The 24675-nt window shown below is 38.0% G+C and overlaps 1 protein-coding gene across 2 annotated transcripts in view; it reads left to right on the forward strand.

The window, feature by feature from the left end:
• The window catches only part of HS3ST5 (heparan sulfate-glucosamine 3-sulfotransferase 5), a 181095-nt gene that overhangs the window by 126505 nt on the left and 29915 nt on the right, over positions 1-24675 (forward strand). The window contains exon 1 of one of the 2 annotated variants that reach the window (XM_018078391.1): positions 22750-22853. The exons of the other annotated variant lie outside the window; for it this stretch is intronic. The gene's annotated coding sequence lies outside the window, so the exon portion shown is untranslated. Of the gene's footprint in view, positions 1-22749; positions 22854-24675 lie in introns of those variants that run through there. 2 annotated transcript variants of the gene reach the window in all.

A 24675-nucleotide genomic window follows, 5' to 3' on the forward strand; every position in this document is an offset into this window, starting at 1 on the left:
AAAACTCAAGAAGTAAAGGACACCTAAAATTTTTGCTGTTCACATTTCCTTGTTCTGTTGGAATCTGGAATGATTCTAGCATTCAGGTTTTGAATTCAAAAGGACTGTGTCAGACCATATTTGAACTCAGCTTTTAGAACTGGAGTAATTGTTGTTGGTTTTGGTTTTAATTGTGTTTACAGATCATAAGACATTCTTTGATTTCTACAATAGTTTTTCAAATTTTTATGTCTAAAATATTTTGTGTTGACTGGCCATTTTATTCAATATTATTTAGTTTGTAGACAGAATTTCTTTCATTTTTTTTTCTGAAGAGAAGTAGGAATAGGGAAATAAAAGCTAGATGTTTTCCTTTTCTTGTTTTAATTTTGCTATATAATTTTCTTTGAGAATATGCAAGGTATAAGTTTGCATGTGTGGGTGTAAGTAAATAAAAACATACATAGAGATATGAGAAACAAGATTATACTGTCCTGTTTTGAACAATGTATGACTATATTCAAAGCATACATTTAGTGAACCTCAAACTGGTAAAAATATGGCACATACTGCTTTTAGATGTCATATTAACACCTCTTGAAACTTCAGATGGAAGTATTAACACTTTTGTCATGTACATATCACCTCCATGCATATTCATATTGAGACTTCTATGCATAGTAAATAATTTTTCTCTGTAACAGACACAGTATGGTTTTGCATGTGCATCTACTGTTTAAAAAATTACATTTTCCATCACATCCTTCTCTTTCTTTACTTCTAAAAAATAAAAGATCTTTTTGAAAACATCTTTCTCACTGTGTACTAAATACAAAAGTTAAAAACAAAGAAACTATTAATCAATGTAAAATCAATGTAAAATATATTTTTATTACCCAGAGAAAGGTGGAAATATTATTCTCACTTACTTGCAAGTTCTTATCCTTCCAGTCTTCCTTTAACAGGATGTAATTAAAAAAAACCAAACAAAACAAAACCCTGCTTCCTTTGTACCTAGGACATCAAGGTGTTCCCAGTGTGCAAAAACCCTGATATACTTCTCTAGAGAGATATTGTACTGAGTGGTGGAAGACTGCAGTAAAGTTAATAAAATTCCCTCTGACAGTAATGAATTTCCTCTCTTCATTATGGTATTTAGTTGAGGTGATACATATTAACACCTTCCCAGTAAGTCCAGACAGTAGTGGTAAAACCACCCTACTGCTCTTATTTCCCATTCAACTTCCTGCATTTCTCTATAATAAACATCCTTGTGAAGCTTAATATTAATTCATTCACCTATATTAGTTATATTTAATATTCAATTCACAAATGAAACATGAAACAAATCTAATTAGTTCCATCTTTGTTTTCGAACTAGGTTAATAACAATTCGCTATTAGGATAAAGTAGCTTTTATATACCATAGTTAGCCATTCACAATCAAGGACTGCATTGCTAGCTCTGCTGATAGCCTGTCAACTTGACTAGGTTTCGTCACTTCAGTCCCCTTACTCCATTCCACCATCAAGAAAGAGAAACATTTAACATTAAGTCCTTAGAGCTTGTTGTGAGCTCGGGAACAAAACCCCTTTGCATTTTTAATATTTGTGTTGTAATAGTGTAATGGTCACCCCACAGGACTCACCTCTTTTGACACTGGCTGAAGAAGAACTAGGAGTCAAACTTGAATTAGTCAGTTACCCGTTAAAATCTTCTCTCTACAGATAAAGACAACCTTCCACAAGTGGCAGATAACAACCTATCTGAAAATGATGCAACAAGGCTGAGATGAAGTGCCTTTGGAACATACCTATTACTCCCCATTGAGAGGGACCTTATAGCTTGCTTATGCTTGAAACCTAGGGAAATAATCAAATATCTAAATATATATGTCCATAATACATTTTGAGGTGCCCCAGTGTATTGCAGCTCTAGATGTTAGCATCATGCATGTATCTTGAATTACCATAGAGCATTTCCATTGGTATTAAATGCCTATGCTAGGTACCTGAATTACTCTTCATGTTTTTAGGGCATGGCAGTGGAAGGAATTCTGCTTTCTCCCTGCATGGCATACAGTGAGTCTAACACACAAGAGCAATGTTAGAGTGCTTGGATGAGAGATGTCTTGAGAACATGCTTGCACATGGAAAGAACATGCAAAGCAACATTTCCTTGAAATTAAAAATATTCTTCCTTCAAATAATAAATATTTTTCCAGATAATTGTATATTTATCTACCCTAATAGCTCACTGGTATTTAGCTTGCCTTAGGTAACAAACTTAGTCATGGTAGTAGGACTGAAACAATAACTGTGATTTACACTCTAAAATTAATTATTCTGGTCTGGTTTCATCTTCTTTCTTTTTTAAGAACATGTTCTTTCCACAAATACATGACTTGTTTTCTAAAAGAGTTCTTCTTTCTCCAAAAGTAAAGAAAATCAAATAATATTGATCTAATTGTGCACTAACTAATGAGTGTCTCAGGACAGTAAATAATTTGGGAAAAGGCAGTGACATGTTTTTAGTTTGACCATATCTATTATCATCTTAATTTCATAAAACTATAGACTGACCTTGAATTGACCAGGAATTTTACAAGCTCAGATGAACAGATCAGCTACCACTCGAGAGAGCAAAAGGAGTCAGCTGACCAGTCACTTAAATTCAGTAATAGATCAATCATAAACTTACAGATATTGCATACAGTTTTAAAATAAGTCCCTACAGTGGTTTCACTTTACGGCTACATTCCAAGCACTCTGTGGTTTGAGCAACTGTTGTTTCCTTTGAATTTACATTTATCAATCTAACAAGTTTAGCTTTCCCATCCTTAGCAAAACATCCTACTGGAAGGTTCATTCTCTCAGATGGCCTAATTCAGTTCCCATTAAAATCAGTGAAATTAGCCTGCTGGATTAAGTGAAAGCTGAGTTATACATTACACACAGAACAGCTGTGCAGGATCAGCTCAAAAGTGCATTTACTCCAGTACCCCCATTTCTGGCAAGTATAAATAAAGTGTGCTTATGGAAGAAGTCATAGAAAGAGGGCAAACACAGAATGATACTTTAACTTGTACCCTTGCTACTCCGAGCAATTTGCATTTCAGAGACTTTGTGAGCTGTATGTTGTAATCACTTCACTGTATTTAATAGCTTTTGATGGATTTTTCATTGAAAGTCTTCAGTCTGCCTTTGAATCCACTTATACTTTTGACATTTGCAGAGTTCCACATCTGAATTATGCCTTGTTTGAAAAGTACTTCCTTTTGTTTATTTTAAACCTCCTAATGATAATCTCATTTGGTTCTTCCTAGTTCTTACATCCTGAAAAATAAAGGATAATCAGTCTCTTTTTCAGTATCTTCCAGTTTGTAATTTTATAGACTTAAATCATATTTTCCTTCTACAGGTTTTTTTTTAACCTTAAGAGTTCCAGTTTATGTAATTACCTTTTACAGAAAGGTCATTGCCCAGCTTTACAATTCTTTTTGGAAGAACTTGTAATTCTACTTGGTCCCATTTGAAGTGACATGACCAGAACTATTTGCAGAATTCAAGATGTAGACACACCAGGAACACATAGGGCGACACAATGTTTCCTCTCTTATTATCCCTTTCTTTTCTACCATTTCTTTGTTATTTCAATGGCCCTGAGCACTAAGATGACTGATATTTGGCACACAGCTATTTGCATCCATTTCTTGTTATGAGTAAGAGCTGATTTTCATGACTGTTCTTTAGTGCACAAGTATACTTAGAATTGTTCCCACCAACATAGATTAATTTGCCATTTTCAACATTAAATTTTGTCTGCCATCTCATTTTTCCTGTCATTTGGTGACATGAAATTCTTAGAATCATAGAATGATTTGGGTTGGAAGGAACCTTAAAGGTCATCAAGTTCCAAGCCTTCTGCCATGGGCAGGGACACCTTCCACTAGACCAGCTTGCTCAAAAATTCTTTCTGCAACTCTCCTTAATCAGGGGGGTTTTTTGGACTAACATGAAATTTTTGTGATAGCAACTGTTTCACTCTTCAACCTCACAATTCAAGTCAGTTTTGTCTATGTGTAATAATAGATCACAATAGAGACTCTTTAGAGAGATTAATTTTTTATTAAACCCACGCATTAGAAAGAACCAGAATTTTGATGTAGTCATTGAACTGCAGTTTTATAGAGTTCTAGCTTCCCACCTGTCTGTAATAGGTCTCTGTCTGAGTCCCAACCCCTCAAAGTCTCCTTTCTCTGATACATCCTCACCTGATCCCTTACTCCAGGTAGGTGACTTCCTTCATATTATTAGTTTGGGACTAAACCAGTGTTTGCTTCCTTCAGTGGTGGTTGCGAGTATTTGGGGTGATGCCCTCCAGTCTCTCCAAACACCCTTACACCAATCCTTCCAAGTGGTTACAGTCCCACTCTCCAGTGAAGATGGACTCTGTTCTCTGCACTGACCATAAAGATTTTAATACATCTGAGAGCCCTTTGCTGCATTTCTCTGTGTCCCAGTATGAACTCTGGAGCTGAATCTTGAATCTCTTGAGTAGTTGGGGAATAAGTAGTCAGCAAACTCAGTTCTGGGGCTTTCCAAAATATTTAAAGCTTTGGATAAAGATTTAGGTGTGAATCAAGGCATTTAAATAGAAAAAGATATACGACAAGCAACAGCAAAAGAGCTAGTATACTATAACATTACTTGGTGAAAAGGCACAGATATATTAGGTGCATCCCTGCAGGGATCTGTGACAATAAAACCCTTGAAGTTACAATACTATCTAACATGCTTTAATCAAAAGCTATGTGGACCTTTTGGATGCTCTCTTCTGTCACTGCTGTGATTAACATCATCTGTTCTTTCTGGCAAGCAAATAAATAGATAACTAAAACATGGTCAGATGCTCTTGTCTGAAATGTGACAAATATGCCTTGCCAGCAGATGAGAAACAACTCTTTCCCAGAGATGGACCAAAGTCAAAAACTTGTGGAGCATTTTTCAGTTTATATATGCATGTAAAATTTGGGAGTGGTACATTTCTTCAGTAAAAAAACCATCATGTATGTGAGTATGTCTCTTGAGCAAGAACTGATAACAAACACACTAAGCTATGTGAATTACTTGTTGAGATGAATGAAAGCATCTACTTTTTTACCCCTTCTTTTCTGAAGAAAAGGTGATTTACTTAAATATGCTGTATTTCTCTGGCAGTCTCTTATACCTTCCTCTTAATTTTTGAAACATTTAACCAAACTTGACAGAAAGTAGAAGACTCATTTCTAGCTACAAAGAGAAAATTATTTGGGTATATAGAATGCACCTTGTAATGCAAGCAGCAACAGCTGTAAAAAAATGAAAAGAAAATATTTCAAAATGGTAAAACCATAATTGACCCTACATTTAGGTACAGCCTTTATTAAAGTCTTCCACATATTTTTTTCCTGTTAGAATTACTGAATTGTTATCAACTGAATGCTGTGTTTTCTGGAAGATTGTAATATATTTTGAATTTGCTTTCATGTAAAGTATGAAACACAACCAACACACATCAGAGGAAAGAACTGTCATTTTCTTGATAGTATGTAGCATGATATATATGAGTTTGTGTTTAAAAAATAACAGTCTTTCAAGAGGCTTTCATACTTAAAAATGTGTACATTATAATATCCCCCAAAGAATATTTGTTGTTCACATGTTGGTTGTCATTTCAAGAAGAGAGGTCACCATTCTCATGATCCATTTTGTTTCATAAGCTAGATCTCAGACATCAACTTTCCATGGAAGAAAAGTTACCTAAAGATTGTAGGTTATCTAATACTTCTTGCAGGCAATGAATTACACAGACTTCTGATTCAATCTACCTTGGCAATTTCTATCACCCTGTGTTTCTTCTAATCTCTTCAGTGTAGTGTCGTATCAACAGAAATCCTGAAAGTGTTGTCAAGAAAAGCAAATTCATAATTTTAGGATTGTCGGGGTTTGGAAGCTGTTAATTCACTTGTCTACCATTGGTTTCTGTGTTGCCATAGTTATTATATTGTCTCCTTGCATTGGCTAGCCAAATGGCCAATCCCCTCTTTGGCCCAGCAGCCCTTATAAGATGCGGGAAATTTGAATAAAGGCTCTTCTTCGCTGCTGGATTCCCTGCGTGCTGCGTGGTCTCTGTCTCCTGGCTTAAGTACCTCCCGCCTGTCCCTACCACGAGGGACGGGTGGCGGGGGGGTGACTCCAGCCCTGAAAGCCTTCGCAGAGCGGCCGGCAGTGACCCCCCAGAAACCCCTCGAACTGCGACATAGGATGATTGGCTAACACAGAAACAATGAAAGGTGAAGGAAGGTTCTTATGATAGATGGGTAGGTGTGCTCCCCACAACAATAGAGCACATTAACAATAATTACTTAATTACTCTGCTTTCACAGGTGTTTTTACAGGTGTTTTCACTGTCATTCTTATAGAAAGATTTTCCTTGAAAGTAAATATTTGGATTATTTTCTTTCTTAGAAATCCTACATTGAGTGAAATTATTTTGCTCAGTGCCATGAGGGATTACAAAAAGGAGTTTGCTTCATTCTAAAAGAAAGGATTTTTGTGCTAAGGGATGAAGTCAGAATCACAGAATATTCTGAGTTGGAAAGGACCCACAGGGAATCATTGAGTTTAGGTTACTACCCCATATGGGGATCAAATCCACGACGTTGGTGTTATTAGCATCATGCTCAAGTCATGAAAATACTCCGTTGTAAGTAAAATACAATAAACAAGGGGAATTCCCTCTGTTAAAAGGGAAGGGACTGAGCTTTCTCTACCCATATAAGCACAAACACCTCTTAATTTGTAGAACACACATAAAATATAGTCATAAGTGGGGAGTGGGAAAGGGAAAGGAGATTTTAAGAGAAAATATTAATTAAAATTAAATATTAATTTTTTGAACCTTGTAGATGGTTTGCATACTGGAGCAGTCCTCAAGATGTCTGTAGCCATGCTGACACCAAACGAATAGTTTGCACACTTATAATGATTTTTACTTTCAAAAAACAGGTGAGCATTCCCACTTCAACAGACTTGCTAAATTGAATAGATTGAGAACAGAGGCATGTTTTACTAGCAAAAGAAACAATGTTTTAATGCTCTCAAATGTAATCAGGAAGAGGTGATGACGAGACAATGTTGCCTTATTGCCTAGCTCTCTGTGTCTGCAAGTCACCTTGCATGAGTTTGATAAAAGACTGCATGAAATAACTCCTAGACATATACGGCACTCTGAAAATGATGACATGATTTGTTTTCATTTTATGAGCATTCTAGCACACAATTCAGATCCTATGCTCTGCATCTCTATAATAGTTATTTCTTTCATATTCGCTTTCCTTGTTGGCTTCTGTGCTTCTGCCCCTTTCTTTGCATCATAGCTTCCCCATGCTTTTTCCAATTTCATTCTGCTGTGAGGCTCAATCAGTACTGGTCCTCTTCTTGTTTTCTTAAACAGCTGAATTATTTTGACTATGAAATTTCCATACCCAAAAATGAGGCCGAGAGACACCACAATGCAAATCTCAAGCCTGTTTATTCAAAAATCCAGGAAAGTTTGAAGACACAAAAACCATGTCATGCTGTTGAGAATTATCAGGAAATTTTTACTAATGTCAGCAATTTCTACCTCACCTTCAGTCCTTCCTTTCTAGTTGAGCGGGGTATGATCCCAAAGAGGCGAGAAATGAGAAGGGTCCTGTTCAGGTGGTAAAATTATGCATCTGTTGGACAAAAGACCCAATAACAACCCATTCATTTTATTGCCTGAAATATGCCAGGATTTCACTCAAAATCATCTCAGGCTTGTGATGCTGAATTATTTTTATTCATAGGGAGTTCAAAGGGAGCTAATGACTCTCAGCCCCTTCCACAAGTGCGCATTAACAAATAAACCGGTCAGGCAGAGATAGGAGTGAAGGGAGAAATCCCTACAGGCAAGGGATCCAACTCCCTGGAGATAAAATATTTGTTTCAGGGTTGGCACCCTGGAAAACAGCTGTCTGGGAAAGCTGAAAACTCCTTTGTAAGCACAACATTTGGCAACAGGCCAGGTGTGGTACTTGAGGTAGCTTTACCCTCGCCAGCATTTGCCCCAGCTGCCGAGGGCTGCCTTCAGGTCTCTGGATCCTGATGCACACTCTTCCAGTTCCCATGCCCCAAAACCGAAGAAAGGACAAAACCAATCGAGCCCCTTATCCCCAACACCTTCTCAGGCCACTTACTGTGAAATCCCACATCAGCAGGTTGGAGAAGAGATGTGCTTGTCAAGAATAGACCAGGTCCCTTGCCTGAAGGTGGGCAGGGTGTTTCCTCAGAAGACATCTCTGGTCTATGCTAGAGCACTACGACTTCTTCCCATTCTCATGTGCACATGAGAAGGCCTTAGATAGCACATGCTGTCTCTGCAATATAATTCACTGGGTTAATTTCTCTGATTAATTCAGACTCTTTTTTTTCTTATATCTATCGGAAAACATAAGGTATTTTTTATTCTGGCAAACACCATCTCACTTACTTTTGGTGAAGGGAAAAAAAAACCAAAAACCAAAAACCAAAAAAAAAACCAAACAAACAAACAAAAAAAAAAACAAAAACAAAAACAAAAACACAAACAAAAAAAAAACCAAAAAAACAAAAAAACAAAAAACAACTAAAATTAAAGAAATAGTTTAGATTTACTGAAATTTTGAAAAATGTTTAGTAGCTGAAATCCCCAAACAGTCTGTCTTATCACTCTGCTGTAAAAGGCAATTTGAAACAGAAAGTTTCATACATTATTTAATGCCTTGTAGATTTGTTATTTCCTGAAGGCCATTCTAATTTTATGAAGCTGTTCTCTGTGCTAGAATTTTCTCAGCAAAACTGTCTTGGAAATTTAGGTTAAAAATAACAAATATATCATGCAAATAGTAAAAATGTCACAAATTGGTAGAGGAAATTCAGAGAATTCTTGAATGTTAAAAGCAATGTGGAGGACTGGTGCAGTAAAGCAGAGACAAATTTTCATTTCCAGAGACCTCAAAAGTGGTTTTCACTGGTTTGGGTTACTGGTACTATTCTTACAGGAGTGCCCTGTCAATCAAGTGTTATTTTTTAAATCTTCCATAGGTAGACCAGTAAAATGGTCCTATAAATCTCCACACAACACCTTTCTTCAAGAAATCTAATAAGACATATCACAGTTATATTCCAGATTTCCATGAATGCAATTGCTTTTCCCTTAACAAAACATCTTGGACCCCCTAGAAGAATGCAGTGGAGGTGGAGGAGGTTCCCCTTCGTCTTGCAGCACCAGAGCACTCTGTGGGAGGACCCTCACACTTCACTGTTGCACTGAATATTGCAGGCAGTCCCCAACCATGATGAATGGCACATTGCATGAAACAATACAGATAACCACAGCTACGGGTTGTTCTGTCCGGTGTTTTTTCTTGGCTAAGATTCTGGTCCGGTACACAGGGAATTTTTTTCATGCTAGAGTCTTTATAGGAGCTAGGCTTGCCTTGTATGAAAGAAAAGAATATTATCCTCTCTTTATAGGCAGGGGATAATATACCCCAAGTAACAATAATGGAATTAGCAGAGCCAGGAAAGGAAGCTAGAAATCATGCTTCCTACTGTACTTTGACCTTAAGGTTAAACAAATTCTAAAAATTAAAAAAAAAACCAAACCACAAAAAACTTTACCTTGATGCAAGACAATTAAAGGCAATACCCCTCAGGCTACTGCTGGCTACAAGTGTCAACCTCATGGAAAACTAGAGGTGTAGTCAGTGCTGCTACGATCCCCTCTGACATCAGAAAAGTTCAGCCAGTCAAGGACTCCCTGCAGACATGGGGAGTAGTCAATGATGCAAAGAGGAGCTTCCCAGCACAAGTTCCTGCAGCTGCTCACTATGCCAGTGTGCTTCCTTCCCTCAAAGGCTTTCTTTCTAGTCTATATATAGAAGAAATGCAGATGTCTGTTGTGAGGGGGTGGAAGGCAATGTGGAATATCTGCCTTCCAAAGCTATAGAAGTTAAGGCAACTGCATAATGCTCTTGACTCATCCTGTACTTGGCACCGAATCAGTCTCTTAGAGCGAAGGAGGGATTGCATGCAGCAAGGTCATACACAACTAGTGACGATCAGCCTTACAGGACTAAGCAAGACTAGCTTATTTTAGTCACTCTAGTAAAATCATTATAGAAAATGGTTAGCCAGTACTAAAGGGACTCTAAGCACTGTTCCCTAATCAAATTGATGTCATGCAACAGGAAGAGATTATAAACCGGGATGTATCCCTCTACATTGTGCCTGAATCATGCTCCCACTGACATGACTTGCTTGAATGAAACAAACATTGCTGTCCTGTGAATGCCATCCAGAACTTCACCAGACAGATCCATTCTGATGGTGATACCAGACTGCATCAGCTGCCTGTGTGTTAATGTAGGAGAGAAAGGGATCTCTCATCATTTGTTCCCAGCATACTACCTTCAGTCTTGCCTTGGTGAGGGCATTATAGTATGGATGGGAGAATCCTTATGTTTTTCATCAATAATTCCTTCCAACCCTGCTATGGGAATGGACATTAGTTAGGCTAGGGACAGATAGGCGCAGTCCACTCTCTCTGTGGACTGAATGGAAAGTTTTGTTTACACATATCACTTTCTGTAAACAAGTTGTTGATTTTCATAATTTATAGCTCTTAGAATTTTTATGCCTTTGGGACTGGGTTTCCTTTATACTGAAAACTGGTCTCCCTCTTTAGCTGTTACTGGGGGGTTATAACATTGCCTTTCAAGAAAGAAAGATTACTATACATTTGTTTCCTTTTACTCTGCTATCCGTACCTGAACATTTGTTTGTCTTGTAACCATACATCAGAATACTTTCTTAAAAAGAGCTACCACTATTGAGAAATTTCATATATTAACCCCTAAGCTGACATAGTGGCACACAAAAGACTCCCAGCTGTCCATTCAGCTTGGTTGTATGCAAAGCAACTTGAGTTTCACATAATGTTTCACAGCCTAGAGGGAGAATCAGACCTTCGATGTTATGCTTAGAGTTTGCTGGAAATTTTTCAACTGAAAAGATTTTCAGTAAAAACAGGAGCATTATTGATGAAAATGCGATTATAAACTATATTATGAATTGCCTCTTGATATGATTGTTTATTTGGTTTTGTTGGTATCTGTCCAGCTGTCCAGCTGGCTAGAGGAAAATAAAATAAGTATCTTCCAGATTTTCTTTCTTTTTTTTTTTTTTTTTTTTGGTCTTCTGGTGAAAAATGTTGAAGAGAAAAATGACAAACAATGCAAAAAAAAAAAAAGCAATATTTTTCAAAATACTGTTCATTTAGAAAAAATACCCATTTCTCATTCTGTGAAATTTTAACAGCTCCAATTCTTATGCATAAATGAAAGGAAGAGAAGAATTGTTCCACTAACTTGTCCTCTTAAGCACAAAAGCTTGCCTATATGTATTGCCTGCCCATGGCTCCTAGCTATTTTTCATTGTATTTTTCCCATTTACATCCTTTCTGCATCCCCTCCATAGCCCCATGCCATTTGCAGAACACTTGCAGGTGCTGTTTTGCACTGACGCTCCCTGGGCTGCTTCTACACCAGGGGGACTGTTTAATGCAGCGTGCTGGCAGGGCTCCACATGGAGCAATCGCCAAGACTTCTCCTCTCTCCCCCTTAGTATAGGAGTGAGTGCAAAATAAACTCAGCAAAAATTTGCATTCAGGCTTTCGTGGACTGAACATGGAGTTTTGATGGACTGACCAAACCTATCAGAAGTTTTCACTTTTCTTTCAGTCATGGGGAGAAAGGTTGTCACGTCTCCAGTGTGTATATGAAAAGAGCTGCATACAGTTAATGAAAGTCATAGGAGCAGCTCAACTTTGCTGTTAGGTTCGGAACACGAAAGATCATATATCACTGTAACCTACCTAACCTTCCCTGTACTAAATGACAAACTGCTGCAAATAGCCTTTGGGTCAAGTCTCGCATTCACTAAAATACTTGTCCTTCAGCTGAGGACTCTGTTGAACTCATATATCATTCAGCATCTTAAATCACACAGACTTGCATAAATGCTAAATACTAATTAAGACTGAAAAAATTACTGAAAGATAAAGTCCATGAAATGGGTCAAATCAAGGCTTAATTACATTTAGAATTTATCTTTTTAGATGACCTTAGGAAGATAGAAGACTGCAATTTTCTATGCGTTTATTAGGTTGCTACTGTATTTCATCCTGCAACTCATTTCTCTCTCAGAAACCATTCAGACTACAGCCTGTGCTCATCCAGAAAAGGATTTCCAGTTGGACACTTCAAGAAGCAGGATGTGACAACATTGTTGAGCTCACAGGGGCTTGGCTGATGCTAAGAATGTTTAAAATTGTCCTTATATAGGACATGCCCGTTGATTAATGGATCCCAAGAAGCAGTTTTTAAAAGGTTTTATTTCAAAGGTTTTATTTCATGTACAGGGCATCATTTGCTGTGAAAATGTTGTTATTTGAAACATTTCAAGGACTTATCTAAAAATGCATTTTGGAATCAAGTAGAAACTATAGATGTTGCCTTGTGCAGCCACACAATGAAGTTAGTAATCATTACTTAAGCACTTCTAAAGCTAAATGATTTCTGAGCAGTGTTTCTGCCCTGAGGAACAAGCACACTAAGAGAAGACAGCTAAATAGTCAGCAGACACTGAAAAAAGGGAAGACAACAGACAATTTATATATCAAATCAGTCAATTCCTTGCAAGGAGCATGGCAGCAGTGTTGGGGTTTTTTATGTGGCAGAAGGCAGGAAAGTAGCAGATATGCTCAGGGAGGTCAGGCAGTGAATATAGAGCTTTTAGGTGATGGAGAAGCTGACAAACTGACTACTTTGATGTGGATTGAATTGCAACAGGGTTTTTCTGAACTGAGTAACACAACTTTGTGTAGGGCACATGATATAAATAATGAAAAAGAGAAGGAGATGTACTGAGTCATATGTTTGGAGATAAGATACGAGTTGCTGGCAGGGAGATGCAGAACCTATTCTGAGCACAGCTGCAGAGGAGAGGGCTCAGGAGAGGTGACAAGGGAGGGGAGAAGGAGATATGATGCAGGAGGTCAAGAGGAGTCACACACACATGACAAGCACTTTTCTTCTGCATTTCAAAATGTGATGTTAGCACAGTGGCCATATTTGATAAGAACAATATAAACAAGTTTGTTCCAGCCTTCTCTCCATTCCTAGAAATCAAACACAAAGAGTGGCATAGCACTACCTCAATTAACAATCTGCCATTTTCCCTTTTGCATCTGGGCTGCTGCTAGTGTGTCATTATTGCTGGCCTCCAAGTCTCATTCAGCAGCTCCTGATGCAGAGGTGTGATTCCCTCCATCAGGTGAGCTATGGTCTGTGCTGTGGTGTCTGCAGTTCCGGGTTAGTCCTTAGAAAACTGGGTGATGGAATTTAGAGAAGGTCCAAAGCTGCTTTGAATTACACCCCAGCTGTGATTAATGTAGGAATGTAGTGTGAACTGAGCTTCTATAAAAGCTACATGACGAGGTTGTGAAAGGCAAGGAAAAAAAGAGCCCAGCATATTTGTTGAAAAAGTCACACTATATCTGCAGCTTTTTAAATGACATTTAAAAGGAATTCAGACAAAATTGTGATTCTTAGGTGTTTTATATGTCTTCTGATTAGTCTTTGTTGAAATTATCTGTACTGCAGAATAATTATCTATACACAATTCCCTACATTAGCATTATAACCTAATCACATCTATATAGTTTTTTGTATGACTTTTTTAATTGGTTCTGTAATAGCCTCAGTGTAAAAAACAGTAACCTGAAGTGATTAGTCATTAATTATTTTCGCTGTCCCTGACTCAAAAGAAAAGAGATGACCTAATCAAATCCGTACCACTACACAGTCTTTTCCAGAAGTAGGAGAAGTATCAGAACACGCTTTTAGGGGGTAGAAAATCACTTCAATTCTTTCCCCAAATGACTGCACAAAGTTCGATGTGGAGCTCCAACAATATCTTCCTAGCAACAACTGTGGGTTTATTTATATCAAAGACAGAATTGTTGTAATTGTGTGTAAATCAAAACCTAATTTAACAAAAAGGAGAAACATTCCTTTTATGTCCAGCACTATCTTACTGAAATAATTTTTTTCATTAGATTAATAAATATTAAAAGGTAAAACACAATTCTAAACAAACAATACAAATGAGAGTAACATATGTAGAATTAATAATATGCAGTTAATTATCCTGGCTTACATTCTGGAATGAGATAAACTGTCACTTCTTACAAAACTTAAAGTGAAAGGGTTAGACAGCTAGTCCTGCACCTTGAACCAGGAAAAAAGAGTAAGGTGCATTGTTCCATATTCTTAATCTAATACACAATTTTATACGTGTATATAATATGTAGTTATATGCAATGCACAAAAAGGTATGAGTATACTATACAGCCTTATGACAATATTTCATCTTATATATGACTTATGTAGACTGTGACAGTATTGTTTTATGTTAAGCATCATTTAAAGGCATATGTGAACACTATTAGAGGTTAATATTATTAAAGATATTGGTATCAGTATTTAATTTACTAGTGCCTATGTAGCCAATGCACTCAGTATAACACATCTTTTCATGTTAATCACTGTACATAGCTAGAAAAAGCCCCTAACTTGAATAGTTTGAATGTAATTAGATGAAATAGAGAAAGGAAATATTTTAAGATATGGTGCTGGGGCACAGATATACTTAATCACTTCCCCATCGGTAAACAGACATTAAGCAAAGGGGAAACTAGACTTGGATGTCCTGAGTCCTAATGAAGTATCTTAAATTCAATGACCATCCTTCTCTGTTAATGTAAATCCTATTGTGTTATTCCCCTTTTTGTCTTATTTTATACAGCTCTGTACTTTTTTTTTTCAGCCAGAATATATAATAGTCAAAGATAATATTGATGCCAGAGGATAGAACTTGCATTAACAAGCTAATGATGTCAGGTGCTGTTACCAATTTATTTATTTTAAATTTATTTTAAATTTAACTACAGATCTGTCAACAGAGAACTAAAAGGGAACTTATATTTCCCTCAGTCATCCTCAAAAGATTAAGCAACTAAACCAGTGGCATCAAGCTGACTGATGTTGCCCAAAGTGCTGTTGCTTAGCATCGTCATGATGCCAGTGCTTTGCGGGTTTGTCTTTTGTGGGGTGCCTTCCAATGGACTGCTCTATCTCGCCTGTCCTGTGGTCTCTCAGATGTGCACTGGAGACATACCCTTGGGCACCAGGACCAAGGAAGAGGTTTTAAAGCCTTCTCTTATGCCCTCAAAAGCACCACCACCTTTCACAGTCCTACCCTGCTCAGTAGCTGCCTTCTCACACTGGATTTACTTGGACTCAGCATGGTCAGCCAGGATACATAGTTAGGCCACAAAAATCATGACATTGCTTAAAAATGTTGAAAAAAATTGGCTTTCTATCAACTTTGAGCTTACCTTTTGGGCAACACATCAATAATGTTTGCAAGTGATTTTCCACAGCCATTAAAGCTGGTTAATTGGCTGCTGACACATTGAGTGGGATTTTTTCCATTCTGTTTCTCCTCTTTATACTCATGGATCTAGGAAATGAGGTTTTATAAAAAAATTTAATCGCTGAATATTATCGAATGCACCATAAAAAGATAAAGGTGATATAGAGAAGAAAAAATCAGCTCTTGCTGAAAGAAACAGAAATTTTATGCTTGTAAGGGCAACAGGTGTGATTCAAATGGAGCTATACCTTGTAGAATATTTTTTCTGCTAAATTTTTGAGAAAAAGACCTTATTTCTTTAGCTGTATTTTATCCAAATAATCTGTTCTATCCAAACGGTCACAATTCTATCAGATCAGGAAAAGGTTTCCTTGCTCTGTTATTAAGATACTTTTTTTCTCCCTTGTCTCCACATTTTTTGTCATTTCAACTAGTGATATTTGGCATTTTTTAAGGTAGAGCCTACAACATATAAATTTTTTACTGTGATTTAGATGTTCAATTAGTGTAAGCACATGTTGTGTCAGAAAGTACAGGGGAAAATAGTTACGGGGAGGGAGGCAGAAGATAAAAGGTGAGCAGTAAGTATGAACCTGAAGACTGATAGCAGAAAACAAATACCTGTCTTGTCATTGTGTTAGCAGAAGCTAATTCTGCTACGTTATTTTCTAGTAAGATACATATTTTTTAAAGATGTAGCATTTTAAATGACATGAGAGATTAAGAAGAAAGTAGCACATATTGAAGTCACTTAAAACTAAATTTAGGAATATTTTCTTGTGTTTCTAAGTACTGCTATCTGCTAAAAAATATTATTATATATACGCATTCAATGATATTTTTGTAACAGATCTTGACATGAAATAGGAATGATGTGTCTCCAGAATTCAATAGAAGCAAATATAATTTTTTAAGCAAATATTTTTAAAATATATACAGATCTTTCTTTACATATGTTTGTGTATATATGTACATATATGAAGTCCATTGTGACCTCCCTACTTTTCACAGAGGAAAATCTGAGAATCTGATACATCACAAATCCTAATCTCACCCTCCCACCACACACTGATTTATCAAAATATCTTTCCTAGAAAACAGCTGTCTTCTGAAAATTCAAAGCTGTGGGCTAAATTCTGCACTTGCTGATGTGAGCGTGCCTGTTCCAGCTGCCTTTAAGGTGGGCTGCAAGGTAATGACAGCCTGGGACTCACTGAGATCCTAGCAATAAAGGGATGGAGGGTCATTTGCTCTCACTGAGAGCAACAGTACCTTAAAGAAAGAAGGACGGTAGAAACTGGATACCTAATTTGTTTAGAGCAAATTTCCAAATTCTGGCACCAGTTGCAACTTCAGGAGCTTAGGGGAAAACAGAAGTTGCAGGCACTATTGTGTAAAAATAGCATAGTAAGTCTGTTTGGAGGAGTTGTTTTCCTTGTCACAGGCAAAAGAAAGTGGCACCCTTGTGCACCAAGGAAAAAGCAAAGTAGGAAACTATGGAGCACAGGGTGCTGCTGGTAGAGCTTCTTCTGTTGCCTCCCATACACACACTCTGCTCTTGGCAAAGGCTGTCAAGAGAATAGGAATTCCTGCTGTGACAGTGCTGGCAGCACCCTTCTATATATATCTGATAGTTTGGTAACTTCAGGATAATGAGATCGGGTTGCGAGGTTTACTGTCGATATGAAGCGAATGGTGCCTCATTTCTATCATTCTACAGACAAGGACCATATCATGTTAGGACAACAGAAAATGACCTTAAGTTTTGCCAGTAAGATCAGACATTAGGGAAATTCCTTCATGTAGAGGGTTGTCAGGCATTGGAACAGGCTGCCCAGAGAACTAGCTGAGTCACCATCCCCAGAGGTATCTAAAAGATGTGTAGACATGACACTTAGAGACATGGTTTAGTGGTGGACTTGACAGTGCTGGGTTAACATTGGGACTCCATGATTTTAAGTCTTTTCCAACCTAAATGATTCTATACCTCTATGATTCTGTGATTCTATATTTTCTACAAGTCTACATTCACAGAACCCTGTAAATAGCTAATCACAATATTGATGACAAAAAAAATCTTTGCCTGGAATGGGCAGTGGCTGCATGAACAGTAACAATTGCAGATACAACAGTAGTTTTATAAGAAGTAGGGTATACAAGATAAAACAGCTGTTTTACATGCACCTTACTTTTAAAAATATCCATGTCTAGATTGAGACTGTGGCAAGAAATTGATAACAACAGGTAATTGTCTGCATCTTCCTCAGGAACACCTGGGCAAATCTCCTGTTAAGAGCTTTTCAAAAGCAGACTGGACACTTCGCCAAAAAGTGCATGGGAGAAACACAAGCTAACACATCACTTCAATCTTTCCTTCCTAGAGTATGACTCAATAACTCAACTAAAATTATCCCTGACTTTCACATATTTATTTCTTATAGAAATATATTTGATGATCCTCAACAAGTTTGTTCCTACACCTGCTAAAGACAGGAGAAATTATATTTTGTGGAGCAGTAATACTGCAAAATCATAGCCTTGTTTTTTCAAAGGATCTGGTTTATGTATATTTATGCTTAGATGATGAATATAAATAGCTGGTGCCCCTACACCAAGTAACAATCTCCGTAAAAGTTACTGTCAGGCAACACAACATGAGTCTTTCACTAAATCAATGTCAAAAAGTGATGAGTGTTGTAGTACCAGGTAAACATTGTATAACTTCTTCAGGCAAGAAATGAGTGGAGTTGTGGATGAAAAGCCCATTTCTTTTTCTTCCTCCCACTTGTCCCAGTCCCTAGATAATCTGATCTCAGTAAAGGTCCAAGATGTTTAGCTCACTGGGAGTTATTTAGCACAATATGATTGTGGGAATGTTCATCTCCAATATATTAGCTTTCCTATTTCAGTACACTGTTTTTCCTTCTCCCAGGACCTGCACACCCCCAGCATTCCCTCACTAAGAGTAGCTTTTTTGGGGAGAGAAAAGCAATCTTCTGGATGGGACAAACAGATTTGATGCATCCCAGCCTCGCAAGGAAGCCTTGCAAGGCATGAAGCCAGAGGTATCCTGAGAGCAGGCAGCACCAGCAGGAACACCAGGCTGTATGGAGCAGAACAGTCTCAGGATCAGAAATACAGAGGGCTGCAGCCACACCAGTAAGACAGTAAAGCAGAGGCTAAAACACTATCCTGGGATTGTTCACTAATAGATAGCATGCTCCCTGACGTGCACTTTGCCACCTAGAATTTCCTAACCCAATGTTCCAGTACTATTCAGGAGGCTGTAAGCAAAACAGTTGTGGTCACTCCGATTTAAAGAGTATTTAGCCTTCTGGGTGCAAACTGTTTTAAGGTCAGAGAGCAGGCTACAGAGCAGGCTATGGACTGCTTAATTTACCAATCTAAATGTAGTGAGGGATACTACAATAGCAATGACACCTCATGGCTTTAACATCTTAACACTTAACATCTGCATTCTGCTTTGTAGTGTTATCATATGGTGAAATATCAGCCTTTAACATGAAGAAATTGTGCATACAGTGACATGTGTGCATGCAGTGACATGTGTCCTGTGTCACTGCTATGGATATACAGGGAGAAATGCTTATGTAATGGCAAGTATGTGCACCTTTTAGTAGAAAATCCATCTCTCTTAAATTGTATCTCCAGAGGGCTATTTAAAATATTTTTTAGTAGCATAAAGATGCAATATTGTGCTCAGTAATTCTTAGTACTCTTTGTGGCAAGAAAATTGTTCTCCTAATCTCTTACACCTGAGAAGCATAAAAGAAATAAAGCTATTGTTATTAGTTCCTGGACTCTGAAGAGATGCCATTGCAATTCTGTCACTACTCTACAGAGACCTGTTCATCAACATCAGACTTTTAATTGTTCCAAACCCATATAGACTTCAGGTAATTGTGTGTCTTTTAAAAACTATCTTTCTGCATAAAAGCATGTTAAAATTACCCCAATATGTTCCCCTTATAGATGTTTCCATTGCTGGGTAAATATGCTGGGACGTTTGTTATCCTTATTTTGCTTCGTACATTTTACTTGATAACAAAGGACATAAATATCACAGCAGACATAGGATATGCAACATTCATTTGTGCCTTTGCATCTGGTTACCTATTTATGTCCTTACCTGTAACACTCATGTAGACCTACTTACCATCATGCATCTGTGCCAGGATTTTAAATATAAATAGGCAGATGCTTGCTTGGCTTTTCAAAGGCAAATCTCTCCTATCTGCCTTTTCCCATGCACAAGCCTGCAATATCTCACTGGAGGGCCAGCTGCTCACAAGTGGAAGAGGAGGGAAATACCAGGAGTGCACACCTGTGGGCAGCAAGGGTCAGCACTATTTCTCCTGCTCCAGGGCGCTCTGTGCCAAGCGGAGATTGTTGGTACCTGAGGCTGACCCTGACATGCAGGGCCACAAAACAGGGAAGTAGCACAGTACTGTGAAAGGGTGCTGTGCCAGCCTGGCTTGAGAGGAACAAGTGGCAGACATCAGTGATGAGAACCGGACACCCAGGCCAACAAAACTCAAATGTCCAATGTTGCCTAAACCTTGAAGTGCCCATGGCTTCACACAAAGTGCTCCTGTTTCTAACACCAATATAATGTACTGTAGTCAACTGCAAAAATTTGAAAGATGAGATTTGTTTAATGATTGTAAAGAACGGAAAAGAGGATGTTCCCCAAATACTTTTCTTCTAGTTGTATCTTACTTGCCCTATGGTCTCAGGATAGGAGTTGTTGTAATTCTGAACTTCAGACAAAGCCAAAACAGGGAATGAGTCATGAGCAGGATTTTGTCCTGGGTTCTCTGATGTTCCCACTGAGGCCAGAATTGCTCAGCACTGTGGGGGTTTCATTTCAATCCACATTCACATTTGTACTGGAATTAGGCTGGTTGAGATGGGGGATGTTTTTTCAGTTGCATTTCACCATTAATGAATACAGAACCCAATCTGATTAATAACTAGTGTGTTGCAAGCCCAAACCAACTCAGGAATAAATGATTAGTAAATGGATCTTGCTGCCAAAGAAATGATTGAGGACATGAACTGAATAGGATTAAATTTGACATTAGAATTTTAAACCGTGTAAGCAGAAAAGTACCATATCCTGAGCACAACCCAATCATTGATTGAGAGTGTTAGGGACTAACTTCCTCATTAAGCAGGTTCTTCTACAAATGTACACTTTGGTTATATTTCACTATGTTGTTTCTTACTCATTTTGTTCCATTCATTTTCAGGGACAAGGAGAAGTAGGGAGAAGGAAAGTGCCAGCAGACTTTGGAATCCGGAGGAAATAGTCCTGATCCTGCATGCCTGGAGGCAGCAGAGTTAGCACAGTGTCAGGCAGACCCTATGATGGGGCAGTGGCATCAGGGAGCAGGAGGTACCAGAGGCAGGTTTTATTGGATAGTTTGGACACTGCTTGGGGTGGTGGCAGCTGCTTGAGCTGAACTTTCCAACCTGCACAGCCCTACCCCGACTGCAGAAAGAGAATCACTACCTAGGCAAGATGTCAGTTTGGCTTAGTCTGGTAATATCCCTGTTCCTAATGGCAATTTCTGGGATTTTTAACAATGTAATGAATTTTGGTAATCTTAATTCACGTGTACCTGCACAGATTTGTTGTTTAACAATTATTAAACTTTTGTGCATATAAACAGGTGTAAAGAAACATACTCAGAAAATCAATTGATGTAAAATTTTTTGTGTCACATCAGCCTGTAATCTCTCATTTTAGAAAACGTGATGTGAAAGAACCAGACAATCTATAGTAGAGTATCGTATTGGAAATCAGCCTAAGTATGGTCAGTTGAGAGAATTGGGCCAAAATACATTGTGCCAAATATTTTACACCAATTAGCAGCTCATTCAAAGAGTTGTGCCATGCACAGAAATCATCTGCCTCCATGAATGATCATAAGGCATTAAAAAAATATAATACTTGAATCCTGGAAGTAAATGCTGGAATCACATCCCCAAAAGAGAATTTTCTTTTGCAGATTGCATGCCAAGCTTTTTCTGAGTTATTATCACAGATGGTGAAAAATTCCCATGGCCCTATCCTCATGTTCTTTTTCATTCCAAATGGAGTCCTTTGTGAAATACCAGCATGACTGCATATGTTTGAACTCTGACTGTCCACTTAAACGTATGCTGCACTTCAGTGGTGTGGTCTCTGGGAGACAGCGTTAGGCTCTGTTACAGGAGGTTTAGAACAATCTATTTTCACCCCAAGGCCACTGAAATCCTGCCTAGTATTTATTATCTCTGCTAGACTGTACCGCTAAACTAGAACAGTCAGAGCTGAAACACAGTCTGTCATGCTGTGCCTAATCCAATAGAGCTGCAAGCTTTAAAAAGGCAATTCTAGTCTCTCTCTATCTTCTACACCCAGCTCCTACACCCAGCTCCACATATCCATCACTTCCCTCAGCTCTCCCCAGTGATCTTTCAGCTCTGGAGTTAGTGGGATTTTCTCACAGATCCAGTAGAAACAATGGCTGTCTCTCTGATCTCTTGGTCATTGGTCTGATGGATGAATTCAGACAAGATGCTTCAACCCTCTTTCCATCCCATCTGTGCCTCTATACAATGGGGAAATGATAGTGGTAAGGTCCTCTGTCATGGCAAAAGATCTTCAGTGTTAGTGTATTCCTCAGTAATTAGAATGAGCCTATTTAATTGACAGAAAAGTCAAATTTAAAATTACTCTGGTGATCTTTCATCTTAGACCTCAGAATTTCTTATGTTTGTATCAACTATCAACAGCTATATAGTACCCATTTGTTACTTGGTGTAATAGGTATTCAGAATGAATTTTGAAAGTATATAGTATCAGAGACCTATAAAAGAAATCACAGGAGCTTGAGTTGTTCTTCCAGTGGGTGCTAAATTTTATATCTGCTACAGATTTGGAGAAGAAAATACTGATCACATTTAGCAGCTAAATATCAGATGAATTTTAGAAGGGATGTAGGGGGAGCTGGTCAGCCTGATTGCAACCTTTCTGGTGTGCGCACTGTTTGTCATCTGATAGGAACAGAATAGACTTCCCAGCAGTCCTGCCCTTATCCCTCACCCTCCTGCTGTTCCATAGAGCTGGCCGCTATGTCTGTGCACTGCCTACGTTTGTAACCCCTGGCTTACAGGGATAATTTACCTCAATTCCGACTGGTGGAGCAGTACAGAACAGCTGAAGCCTGCTCATAGACTTGGCATTTAATGGGCTTTTTGGTGAGTAGTGGTACAAGCTTTATGTATCTGGTACTGGTTTGCAGTATCGAAATGGATCCGTTTCATAAGAAATACGATTTTATGCTTCTTAATTGAACAATTAATTTAGTTTTGCCTGTTATTTTGCAAATGTCAGGAGATGAAGTTGTGAACAAGTGGATGCTGTATTTACATCAGGAGCTGAGGACTAAAGAATGGTGTAAAACTGTTAGTATTCAGAGTTGATTTCCAGATTAATGTTTGGATGCATTTGAATTGAGAGTTAATTTTTCTTTTTCCTTCACTGATTTGAAAAAACCTGGTTTGAATACCCTGTAACAGAATAAGAATACAGACTTAAAGAAAGTCTTGACTGTCTGTGAGTGTCCTTGAAAGTCCTTCTTTATTCTGATTATGATTCTTTTCCATTAGGAAACACAGGTTGTCCTGTAACTCTAAGCTAAGAAGAGACAAATGTCAAGAAAACTTGGATGTTTAAATCAAAATTGATTTGCATGGTCTAAGATTGACAGCTGTTTCATACAGCTGTGAGTCATTCTATGGAAATCTATCTAAAGTAAAATATTCTCAGTGTGTTTCATCCAAATGAGACAAATTTATCCACTGAAAGCAGAGTCTTGAATAAACCTTGGTTCATTCACAGAGAAGAAACCAATGCTTTTGCTTAATAAAGTGATAGCAAACTTGTTTAGTATGAGCATGTCCTCTTTTTCTATACATTATATTAATATTAGATGTGTCTATGTATGTAGAAAATTAGAGACCTCATCCCAAAGAGCCCAGAGAAGTGGAGACAACATTGTGCTGGGTGTTGCATCAGTTCTGCACTACTGAGGAATCCATTTTATTTAGGGAGAATCCCCATGAAAGCAATAAGGGCAGTCAACGAGCTGCTTTATACAAGTGGGAAGACTCTGCTCATGCGTGTCTAAAAATGTGCCATAGAAAAGACATGATTACCCATTTTATGGCATGTTGAACTTCACACGGAGTCTGCTTCTAGAAAAGAACATTTCTAAGGTATTGCATGCAATAAATGAATCCTCTAGGCTCTTGTTTTCAATATTGCATGCATGTCTTTAGTGTGAAAACTTCTGTGGAGGCTTCGAGCTAAAAATTCTCTGAGGTGGTGTGCTGAGACTCTAGGAAACAAAGCTCATAATGCTGTACCTCTGAGTATCTTGACTCCCACTCTTCTATATTCAAAAATCAATGTATGATGAAGATGTGGTTTTAAAAGGCCCACTGTGTGCCAGTGTCTATTAAAATAGCATTAATCATACCTTAGGTAAATTGGTATTTGTTAAGAATATGGGCAGTATTATTAGCATGACATATACCTGGCATTTGAGTAGCAGTCATCAGTGTATCTTAAGACAGAAGATCCCTACTTCATGGATCAGTTATCTGATGAAATATGTAGAGAGTTAAATTGAAACTAAATAGTTGCTGAATCTAGTGCAATTTGGAGAAACTACCTGGTCCCTACACTTTCCACATAAACCTGAGATTGAAGGAAAAGCTGCAGTTAACTGAGGAGGCTGAGCAAAAGGCTGCGTGGATGCCTTCATCATGCAAATAAAAACATGCAACAGCAGCGCACCCGCAGTGTGATAAGGTGCCTGATGTGTGTGTGTGTCAGCAGCTCCATAAGCTGTGTTCTGTGTGTTTTGAAACTACATCTTTCTTTCTCCTATTGACTTCTTGCCCTCTGGTAACATTGAGTTGGCTGCTTGAGACGCTTTCACTAAGTACAAAGTCAATTGACTGTAAGTGGTGATGAAGAAAACATTGTGTGATTAATATTACAGTTCAAGCTCTT

The sequence above is a fragment of the Manacus vitellinus genome, unplaced genomic scaffold (assembly GCF_001715985.3).
Source record: "Manacus vitellinus isolate BGI_N305 unplaced genomic scaffold, ASM171598v3 scaffold_4_pilon, whole genome shotgun sequence".
In the NCBI taxonomy this organism is placed as follows: domain Eukaryota; kingdom Metazoa; phylum Chordata; class Aves; order Passeriformes; family Pipridae; genus Manacus; species Manacus vitellinus.